At 33.1% G+C, this 11709-nt stretch overlaps 1 pseudogene; it reads right to left on the reverse strand.

Annotated features, from left to right (window-relative positions):
• Nucleotides 1–3587: 3587 nt before the first annotated feature.
• Nucleotides 3588–7214, reverse strand: LOC112499843 (annotated as a pseudogene).
• Nucleotides 7215–11709: the final 4495 nt, after the last annotated feature.

Consider the following 11709-nt stretch of genomic DNA (forward strand, 5'->3'; position numbering starts at 1 on the left):
CGTGGTTAGATATTATGTTGGCTTGATGTGAAAGACCCATATGGATTCCTTGAATCCTTTGCAGAGTTGGTTGATTATTCCCAACTACAAGAAGTGGTTAGATATTATTTTGGTTGATTGTTTCCAATTGCAATCCTGTAGACTACTACTGTTAATTATATTTCTTTTCCAATCTATTGGTCTACTTCAGAATCTTGAATTCATTCATAGTGTAGTTGATTGTGCCTGACCAAATCATTGGCATGTAGACACATAAATCTCATATATTCTTGAACTCATTTGAAAGCTATATCTACTATTATAATTATTATTTAGTAAGCATCTATCAATATCAAAATAGATGTGTCCTTGGATGCTGAACTATATGTATATAGATACAAATATATGAAAAAAAAGTACCATCCAATATTTTTTAATTAAAGAACAATCACAGAATGTATTTAACAAATATGAAAGAGAGGAAAGTATTCAACGAGCTCTTCCTGGTAACCATATGCATCATATTAATGTACTTAACAAAAATGATGTAGACAACTGTGGCAATCCTTGGCCAAAATACAAATCTGTTGATCATTTTGTGCAGCAACCATCTATCCTATGATGCTACAAATGATCATATAGATTAGTGATAGCTACAAATGCAACAATCCATATCGGTGCCTTAATTCCATTCGATTGGGGGTTCGATTTCAAGAATTATCGATATATGGAGTGGGACTAGTGATATCGGTAACTACTTTTTCCAAGCATAATGGATATCTTAAATCGACTTCTTGATTACATATTTTGTCTATCGATCTCGTGATAGATGGAGAAATTACGAGAGAGGAAGAGAGAGAACATACCATATCAGAGTTGTCGAACCGAAGAGATCGACTAGAGGAGATGGTAGACACAACGTTGAATGAATTTGAATTAGGGAAGGAATTAGTCGGAAAGGAATTGAAATCCGAGGGATTTGCCATGGAATTGTAAAATCTTGAGTTAAGGAATTCATTGGAATTGAAAGATTCTATCAGTTTTATTCCATGAACCAAACATTGTATTTGGAATTTGGTCAAAGAATTTGGTCATTCCAATTTCATCCAAATCCATGAAGCAAACAACCCCTTAGAATATAACAGATGGGAAAGAAGAAATGGGGAAAAATGCAGGGAATTAGTTGTTGATTCTTATTCTCATTTCTAATTTCTTAATATCCCCAACCAAGCATAACTATATTTTAGAAGAATATATGCGTGAAGACAAATTCTATTCATATCCCTCCTACCAAAATCAATTTTTTTTCCATACCCCTACATTTAAATAGAAATAAACAATAAAAATTAATATAATTTTTTGTTTTCATTTTTCTTTTCTTTAACCCTTATTTTTCTTTGTTTTTTTATTTTTAATCCTTTAATTGCTTCTTTATTACTCCAATACTTTTTTTATTTTACATTTATATCTTAATCATATTAATCAATTTATTAATTAATATATTAACTAAAATACATATTTTTAATACTGTAAATTTTTTATATTGTTACGTTTAAAGAAATTAACCGGTGCAATTATTATTTTATTAAAAATGTAATAATTCAATTATAATTTTAAGGTTAAAACAAATTAAAATAACTTTTATGATTATTATTTTATTAAAATACATATTAATTTAATTATTATCTTAAGGTTAAAAACAGTTAATTAAAAATTATATTTATGATTATTATTTAATTAAAACTCTATCGCTCCATCCCATTCTAGTCCCATGTTGGCCGCTATCAAAATAGACCCATCTCCAACTTTAATGTATCTGAATTAATATACAATTAACTATGTTAATATGACTAGTTGTGTACACGTACGATGCGGCGGGATGTAAAGATTCTATCAAGATACATTCAATTTTTAAATCTCAAATTTTTGCAAGATATCTTTGAGATCTTGGTGGTTCACATGTTGTATTAGGACTTTCTTGCAATGCAACAGATACAGGAGTCAAGTCCCTAGTTGTCTCTACCGTGATTGTAGATGTAGAGGCTACTAAGTCGGTGAATGTGCCTTTCATTCTTAACAACTTCCCCTCCAAATGATCCAGATGTTTTGTCCCTCAATAAGCAACTCAACGGTTTCTTCAGTTGAAGATGAAATTTTTAGGTCATTCAGAACACAAAATATTTTCGTTTCTTGAAGAAAAAAGAAATGAAGGTTCCCTTTTACTCGTCAGAGAAGAGTTGAGATCAGACTCCCCTGTGTTGTTCTAAATATAATATTAAGGGAGACTTGGTGAAATAACCATAGGATTCTATTTAAAATTAAAATGTCTTCAAAATTCATCAATAACAAGCTTGTTTTGGGATTTTCCTTTAGGATCAAGTTATGCTACTCTTAGATTTATGTTAATAATGTGTGAACATAAATCCCAAAACAAGCTTGTCATTATGAGATTTGTTTTCTCATAATAACTTAAGCTTAAAACGAAGACAACGTAAACAAAGAGATTAACTCATTATGTTCAAGATGGTGGTAAAATCTTTGAACAAATAATAGTGAAAAGTCGGAAAAAAAACCAAGGATTTTGACATGAGCAATAACATTTATAAAGACGCACAACAATATCCTTTCTGGAACGTCCCAAAAGAAATCCAATACATCCCCGTCCATGAAAGTTCCAACACCTCTTTGTTTATTACAAAATATGAATAGTGTCAACTGTTGTTAGTAAGATCTTATTATTTAAGGGTCATTTACGAAATACTTACCGGGTAATTGTTTACCAAGTCATTTTACCTTATCAGATGAACATGACAAAGATTAAAAATCTTACACGGTAAGTGAGGATGATGACTTCTACTTGGTATGCGCTTACCAGATAAAAACATTGCATTCAATGTTGTTTTAGTAGACTAAGGGGTCGTTTACAAAAAACTTACTCGATAAGTGCTTACCGGTAAAATTCAACACTATTACTTACTTATTGGGTAAGATTTTAATCCACCAAAACAGTGTCATATGTAATAATTTACCTTATAAGCTCTTACTATGGTAAGAGTTGTCGTCTTCACTTATCGGGTAAGACTCTTGTTCCTTGTCTCGCTCTTACTGGGTAAGACTCTTGGTCCTTGCCATATTCACCCGGTAAGGTAATATGACTTGGTAAACGCTTACCCAGGTAAGCGTTTGGTAAACAACCCCTAATTCTTACCAAGTAAGCTAAGTGAAAGTGTTGACTTACCGGTAAGCATTGTATTTATATCAAAAGAGAAGACCATTTATTGTCAACATTCTATGTCTAGCTTTTGTTTTTATCTAGTTGTTTACCTATGCATTGCTACAGGGTGCAATATCTTATTGTCAAATTAAAAATAGAAAATTAATAGAACTTCTAACCAAAAAATCCAATTTTATATTCAAACAACATTTTAGAGTGTCTAAAGTCGTACAAATCTTTTAAGTAATAAAGAATAATACGAAAAATAAATTTATACAAAAACCATCTTTCTCAATCTTACATTGTCGTATCTCTTAGCATTTACATATGCATCATTAATAAACTATTTTAAAACTCAATTGCCATTGATCTGCCACTCATTTCATACCTTTGATCAACCACGTCTCATTTTCACTACGCCTTTGAAAACTTCGATGTTGTTGTAGCATAAAGCTAGAGTTCCAATTATCATAATCTATTAAAACATCCCCAAGTCGATATAATGTTGAAAAAGAAACAACCTTTGTATACGAAGTTACATGACCCAATTGACCAAATCAAACCTAGTATATCCCACTTAAAAAGCAGTGTTTGGATGTACGACCTCTACTACCCAAACGGTAGAGTGGTTGATCTAATTGAATGGAACAAAAGATGTACCTGCGGTATAGCACAAAACCTGAAGATAGTCGGATCACGCAACTGAGACATATACTTCAAAGAATCATCCATGTGTAATAAAGCGTTTGTCACCATTGAGAAGGGATAACATCCATTATCAGATTCGAGAAATCATCCCTACGAATCCGCTATTAGATCATGATCCGGAAAAGAAAAGAGAAAAGAGATACCTCCGGTTCATTAACATATTTACTCCAAGTTTTGCTAGACCCAAACATAGTAGACTTGGGTATTTCGTTTATTCCTCTAGATAATTTCTAATGATGTTGGTCTTTTGCAATGTTGTACATGTATATAAATAATAAAATGTTGAATGAAAGTTCCAAATGTTGTAATTGATTATCCAAAATGTTTACTTGGAGAAATAATCCGACTGAATTGAAGATAGAATCAGGAAACAAAATTCCGATGCCTGAGGCATGGAAGAGCTTTGACAACCCCAAACCAAAGAGTCCAACATCATAGTAGCAATACTCATCATAGTCGTCAATTGTCTCGAATTGCAAGGTCAAAACTAACTCAACTACTTCATTCAAAACATCTTCAAAAACATCAATGATAAGTACCTTTTTGCATATAAACTTTGCCATTCCTTCACCCATACCATTGTAATATCCTCAATTACCTCTTGATAACTACAAAAAATAGTTGGAGTATAATTGTCAATAGACTTTAACATATGCATAATCAAGTTTAAAAACATGATCCATAACTCTAATTTAAGAAGTGAAAGCTCATATATGAATTATTGAAAAACTCCATTTGAAAACCCATTTGTGAATTCATATGAATAATCTGTGACAAAAGTTTACATAACCATATTCAGATAAAAAAAAAATCAGGATTTTTGATTCCCGAAGGTAGACATTTACCCAAGGCACTGATATTCTGGAGCCTAGAAGAAGTTGACTCGCACTGATAGCTGACTCAATGATTTACATATGAACTTTTCCTTTTTACCTATTCACGATATTTAGGCTTTTTATTTGAACCAAACCTTATCTATGTATTCATGAGCAATGATTCATGTCAGTTAAATGCAGCTTCATTGTATATGTATCATAAACCACTAACTATACATGTGACACTTTAAAGCTACTGAATGAAGAATTTATGAGGTTATATGTAACCTTTTGTTAAGCTTAGGAAGGCAATATAAACATGATGGAACTGGTCCATGAGAACTTTTTAATCCTTTGACCCACCTTCAAAGAGATAACATCCATTTATCAGATTTGGGAAGAATTAATTAGTATGTATGTCGCAATATGATGATACACAATATGATGATGATCTATATTCCATTAGGGATTCCATTCGTCAGTGAAGCTCGTGCAATTTGCTTCATGGATCAAACCTTACTGTATGATTTTGACAGTTATGCTTCAGATAATGTAACTTTCAGTTTACCGGTAAAGGCTTCCTAACCGGTGGACTGTTAAATGAATTAGCATAATTTCAATGTTTCCCCAAACCATGAAATCAAATAGTCTGACGTGATATTTGAAACATATATCGGGCATCTAAATGTATTCACCAATATAAAATGATGAATCTATGATTTATACACGCAAATGAACATGTTGATTAACCAAACAATGGGAGATGATGATGAAAATTTCTAACAACAGGAATGGCAAAACTACTTACTAAAGAGTTGGAACGATTCCAAATGGGTGCTTGGAGAGATCAACTGGTTGGCTACCCTCCAACACTTGATCTGCCATATGTCGTTATTTGTCCAACAATATCTTATGAGGTCATCGTTTGTAATAGAATGAATAAATATTGCATGACCTTCTCACCTTGCATAACACAAAAACACAATTATCCACCATGAGAGTGTGAATGTATATACATCAAACTAGCACGCATATCCATAGAAATGTACCTTAGAGGCAAAAGAAACATGTTCCTAGCCTTTTCACACCACATTCCAAACGGAACTTCAAAGTCTCGTGCAAATATTGAGAACCACATTCATCACAAGACATAAGCAAGGCCTGTTGGCTATAATGCAGACATTTAACCAACTAAAATCAGTGAACAAGGTTCAAATGAACACAATATTCCAATGAAAGAGGATCAGAACCAAATGAAACTACATAGTACACATACAAGCGTAAAAAATTCCTAAAAAACAAATTAGTAAGAGCATTAAAACATTATCAGTACATGAAAGCACCCTCTAAGGTAACTCGTCAACATGCCATCTGTTGAGACATGGTAGAGGACTACTGTGAGTGCCTATTTTGAAACTGATGATTGTGTTCAGAATATTGACTTAACTCCCATTTCTGCAATGACCTTGAAGATTGAAAGAACATAGCTCAACCTGAAATAACAAAACAATTTTACAATATCACGCTATGCTTACAACCTGTCAAACTATGGTGAAAATGTCACATTTATCTCAGCTATGGCTTTTTAGTTTGATGCTAAAATGTGTGTTTTAATGTCAATGGGTTAGATGACAGAAAATAGAGACCAGATCATTGAAAACTTACCTTTTTACCATCGATGTTATGTTTCTCCTTAACGGCTCTCTCACCAACAGGATGATCAACAAAGACAACAAAATTAAAACCATGATCACAACCAGTGGCTCATTCCTTCACAATCACATATTCTGAAACCTCGTTGTACTTGCTAATATACACTCATGTTCACGTTATTCATTTGAATCCCATGAAATTCCACCTATGAATGACTTGCCAATATCATATTGCATTTTCTATACACCAAAAATCAAAACATCAACCCCAAATTCTAAAAATTATTTCAAAACTTGCAATCTCGAACTAATATCTCAACAAGGAGAAGAGTAATAGCACACAGTAACAAGAAACCCATGAAACTTTATATTTTAATCCACCAACATAACCATGTTCATAACTGAAAATGCAGACCAATTTAACACAAGATACTTACGAGTTACGACTGTACAACCCAATAAGAAGGGACATGTGTAATACACTTCTGTTTACATGGACAAATATATGTGAAGATGACTTCCTCAAACACCTTCCATGCAACTGATATAAAAAACAAAAACACACAAAGTTTGAATCAGTACATAGAGAATTAAAGATGGAAATTAACACACAAATACGACAAACAAACAAACACCCTCGAAATCAACACAGAAAAATAAATTACCTGGATTTGAAGGAGAGTGAATCGATAAATCGATACACAGGCTGAGGAATCGATGGAGCGAATATAAGTGATAACCCTAATTGGGAGATGGGAGATAATCGAGAGAGGAACGATAACACTAATCGGGAAACGGGTGATAAATCCATGAATAGAAACCTAGCCATCATCTAGGGAAACAAATCGGTCACTTTGGAGGAGGAACAATGAGAGGCGTGCATCTTGACATGAGTATTATGAAGCTAAATTCTGAGTCTAGTATTGAAAATTTGTACACTAAGCTTTAGATTTTGTAATTAAGATTTTAAGATTTTGTGCATCAAAAAGTAGTACTTTATGCTTTTAAAGTTGTTTTTAAGACATTTCTCAAATTTAATTTATAAGGTAGTATAGATACGAACGTAAAATGAAAAATAAAAGAATAAATTAAATTCAACTAATTATAAGCGAAGGGTGTTGAATTCAAGCAAGTGGTACAAAGTACAAACCATGTATCAATCATCATCATCCCTAGACCCACATACATTTAAATGTGCAAACAAAATAATAAAGCCTAAAAACATTCTAAACGTGCTAGAAAAACCCAAAAAACAAATGTTAATTTTAATGTAAGAGATAGATTCCTAATACAAAAAAAATCATGAAATTATAATGATTATTCCTTTATGTATTTAAAAGACTGAATTATATTAGTGGTCTCTATGGTTTGCTCAAATTTTGGATTTGAACCCTGAACAAACTATTTACATTGATGGTCCCTAACTTTTCAGTTTTTTATAACATTAAAAGTCATTAAAGTTAACACCGTAAGTTAGCAACCATTAGGATGGACAAATAAGTCTTTAGAAAAACTACAGGGACCATGAATGTAATTCACTCTAAAATTGATTGTCATTCACATAATTTTTTAAAGATTTTTTTATTAAATTTTAAGTATAGTTATGAATGATTCTCATTTATAATGAATCACACATTCATGATGAATATATTACAACATTCATGATAAATATTCCTTGAGTTGCGCTATACATGACTCCTAGATCCCTAATCAATTTTAGGTTGTCATACAGGTCACAACATTGTGTCGTTTAGGCATCGTTCCGGCCATGGTCTAGTGGCAGCTAGGGGCACGATTCTTGCCCTTTTTTTTGGCTGAGATATTTTTTTTGTCCGAGAGTAATCCAAATATTTTGGGCCGAGGAGTTCTGGTTTTCGAGTTGGCTTTTTGTTTATTTTTGTCAAGTTTTCCCAAAAATTAAATTTTATGTTTAAAATTTAGAATAATACATGGTATGTCCCAAAGATCCATGAAATGTTTGGTTACTTTAATTTTGGAAAATTAAAATGTATTAATTGCATAAGTTGTAATTTTTTAAATATCACTTGCATGACGTTTTAATTTTAGTTTTTTAGATAGGAATAATTGTAAAATAGATTTGGATATTGGAAAATGGAAAGATTTGTACAAGCAATGCATTACAGACGTATGATCATTACACTTATTTACAATACAGGCGTGGCGATCAGTTGGACCTTTGATTAATTAACATCTCTTTTTTTGATGATTCCGATAGGACGTGGTCAGCGAGAATTAATTATTCCCACTCACGACCCATGTAACAAGCTACACCAAGTAAGAAGTGTAGAACATGTTATCTTTTCTATTTTAAATTGTAATCGAACCGGAAATGTGTAACACCCCAAAATCACATTTGCATATAACCATATATTTCATATTTCATGAAATACAATTTACACATTTGGTCCCAGTATATAAAAAGGCTACATTACAAAAGTAGCTATCAAATTTTTCCACATAATTTCAGTACAAGACTTGTATACATAACAAGTATTCAAGTACAAATAATATCAAAATTATCCTAAAATTCACATGCAAACAATCATAAATTCCTTCATAAATTTTCTTTCCCCTTATCTTCCGATTGTGCACGACCCGTAATGCATATTTTAGAATACCAAAATGAGGGTTAGACCATAAGGTTTAGTGAGAAAACCCTTTGATTGCTATTACAGGGTGAAAATCACCAAAACACTTTTATAAACCCATATTTGTATAAATAACAAATAAACAACGTTTTATCAAACAAACTTCTTTTTGTCGCATCACAAGATGAGACATCACCCAGTTATCGTATCAAACATATGTGTCGACAATATGATCAATCTTCATATATCTTCAAGAATCCATGGCAGATTAATATGAATATCAAGAACACTTGAGAGGAGATTGAGAGGAAAAGTCAACAAGTCAAAGTCTCTATATTACTCTCAATATGAACGTATGTTTTACAATGAAGCTTTCCTACCTCTAACACTAAAAGACAAAGCTTATATAGGGTCAAACTATAAACCCTTCTAGTCAAAGTCAACATTACAACCAAAGTCAAACATGCTATCTTTACAATTATAGACAATTATAAATTTTCAAAACGAATACAATTTAACACTGAAATTCAGTCATAACATTCTCCCCCTTTGTATTCAGGCTTGAAAGAATTCGCGCACTTTGAATCTCGTTTGAACTTTGTCGCTTTAAGCACTTTATGACTTCTTGAAAATCTTCAAAACAATCTTTACTTTGAAATTTTCAGACGATCTTTTGTTGAGAAAATCTTCCAACATTCTCCTGTAACATCTCGCTCAAGAAAACCCCAAATTACCAATTTTATAAAATCTCCAATAAAATATAATTTATTAATTGTTAGGACCAAAATTGATCATAATTATTCTAAAAGTTTTATCAAAGCAATCGGGCCAATGATGGAAAATCTGAAGATGCTGCTGAAACGACTAAGTCTGGAGGAAGACCAGAGTCCCTATGGACGGACCAGAGCCTATGAATGGACCAGAGGCGATGAATTAGGGGTGTTCACGGTCCGGTTTGGGCGGTTTAAGCCCTCAGACCACAAACCAAACCATAATGGCGGTTTGTGAAATTTTCAGACCGAGCGGTTTGAAACCAAGTGCCCAGATCGGTCAAACCAGACCACGAAAAGGCGGTCTGGTATGACCGGTTTAGGCGGTTTGGGCCTTTAATGGGCTTTAAACATTAAAACCAAAAAACCTAGTGTCATATGTATTATTATAAATTTGAATAATAAATATTAATCACCCATCATAATCATCTTCCATGGAGATTTGTTTTCTATAATAAAAGTAGTAAAAAATAAGTGTCCTTCACATATGAGTAATCTGTATACCAACCACTAAGCATTGAAGCAGCCATTAAAGTTTAAACTCAATTTAAACAATCCAAAGTCCAAAGTCCAAACAAATAAATATGTAAAACATACCAAAAAACAAAGTCAAAATAGAATCCAAATCTTAGTGTTCATTGTTTAAAAAAAGTCAAAACACTAGGGATTTAGATGAATTAGGCGACGTCGCGACGATTAGGAACGAAAAAGAGGTGGATAGTGGATACCGTGGAATCGTGGACGGTGGATTACTGGATGTTTGGATTAGCCGATTAGGTTAGGAATTACCAAATTAGGGATTTAGATTTAGGGGATTTAGGAAATCTTTTGGATAAGGCTTTATGTTTGGGCTGAATAATTATAGCCCATAAGGTATAAATTAAAGTTGTGTATTTAATTGGGCTGAATAATTATAATACTAAAATAAAATTATATATATATATATATATATATATAGGGTTGGGTTCACGTGAGATCAAAGGTTTTTCGTGAGACCCGTAAGACCAATTTATGTTCATTGGTCAACTTTATAAATTAATGATCTAATGGACTAAATTGTACGATGGCAACTTTTGTAATTATTGAGAAGTCTCGTGGCGTTTATTAATGTTTAGATTTTCAAATTGTAGATCTAATCCAAGGATTGAGAATTGGTCTTACGGGTCTCACGAAAAACCATTGGTCTCACATGATCCCAAGTCTACATATATATATATATATATATGGCGGTCGGGTTGGTCCAAACCGCCCAAAAAAAAAGTCTAAACCGCAAACCGACCAGACCGTCCGGTTTCGGCTATTTTTCAAACCAGACCGGACCGCCAGACCGCTCAAACCGCCAAAAACGGTCCGGTTTGACTTGGTTCGGCCGGTTTGAGCGGTCCGGCGGTTTTTTTGAACACCCCTACGATGAATGGACCAGAGGCGATGAACGGACCAGAGGCGATGAACGGACCAGAGGCGATGAACGGGCCAGAGGCGATGAACGGGCCAGAGGCGATGAATGGTCCAGAGGCGATGAACGGACCAGAGGCGATGAATGGTCCAGAGGCGATGAAAATGGACCAACACTTTGAAACACACAGATCTAGGCATAACATTAAATAACCTCGAAATATGAGATATTAATTTTCTAGAAAAACTTCAAAATATCCATTCTATTTTAGTGATAAAACTACCCAAAACACAATTCCAAACTGGATATAACGAAGTTTTTTACTTACAACCCGAATTAAGTAGCAAAAGAATACGAGACATTATTTATAATCGGAACAAGACAATATATAAGCTACACTTACCACATCTATGAGATACCGTAATAAGCTACTATTTACCAAAATCAAGTTCGTAATCTTCAAGTTCCCCGATAATTCTTCGAGTCAAATAACGGGTTCTTTCTTTTTATCCGTCTTCTTTCTTGAGAGATGTTGCCACTTAAATGGTAAGCCAATGCTTACTGAG

Source organism: Cynara cardunculus (genome assembly GCF_001531365.2).
Source record: "Cynara cardunculus var. scolymus isolate 2C chromosome LG 17, CcrdV1, whole genome shotgun sequence".
In the NCBI taxonomy this organism is placed as follows: domain Eukaryota; kingdom Viridiplantae; phylum Streptophyta; class Magnoliopsida; order Asterales; family Asteraceae; genus Cynara; species Cynara cardunculus.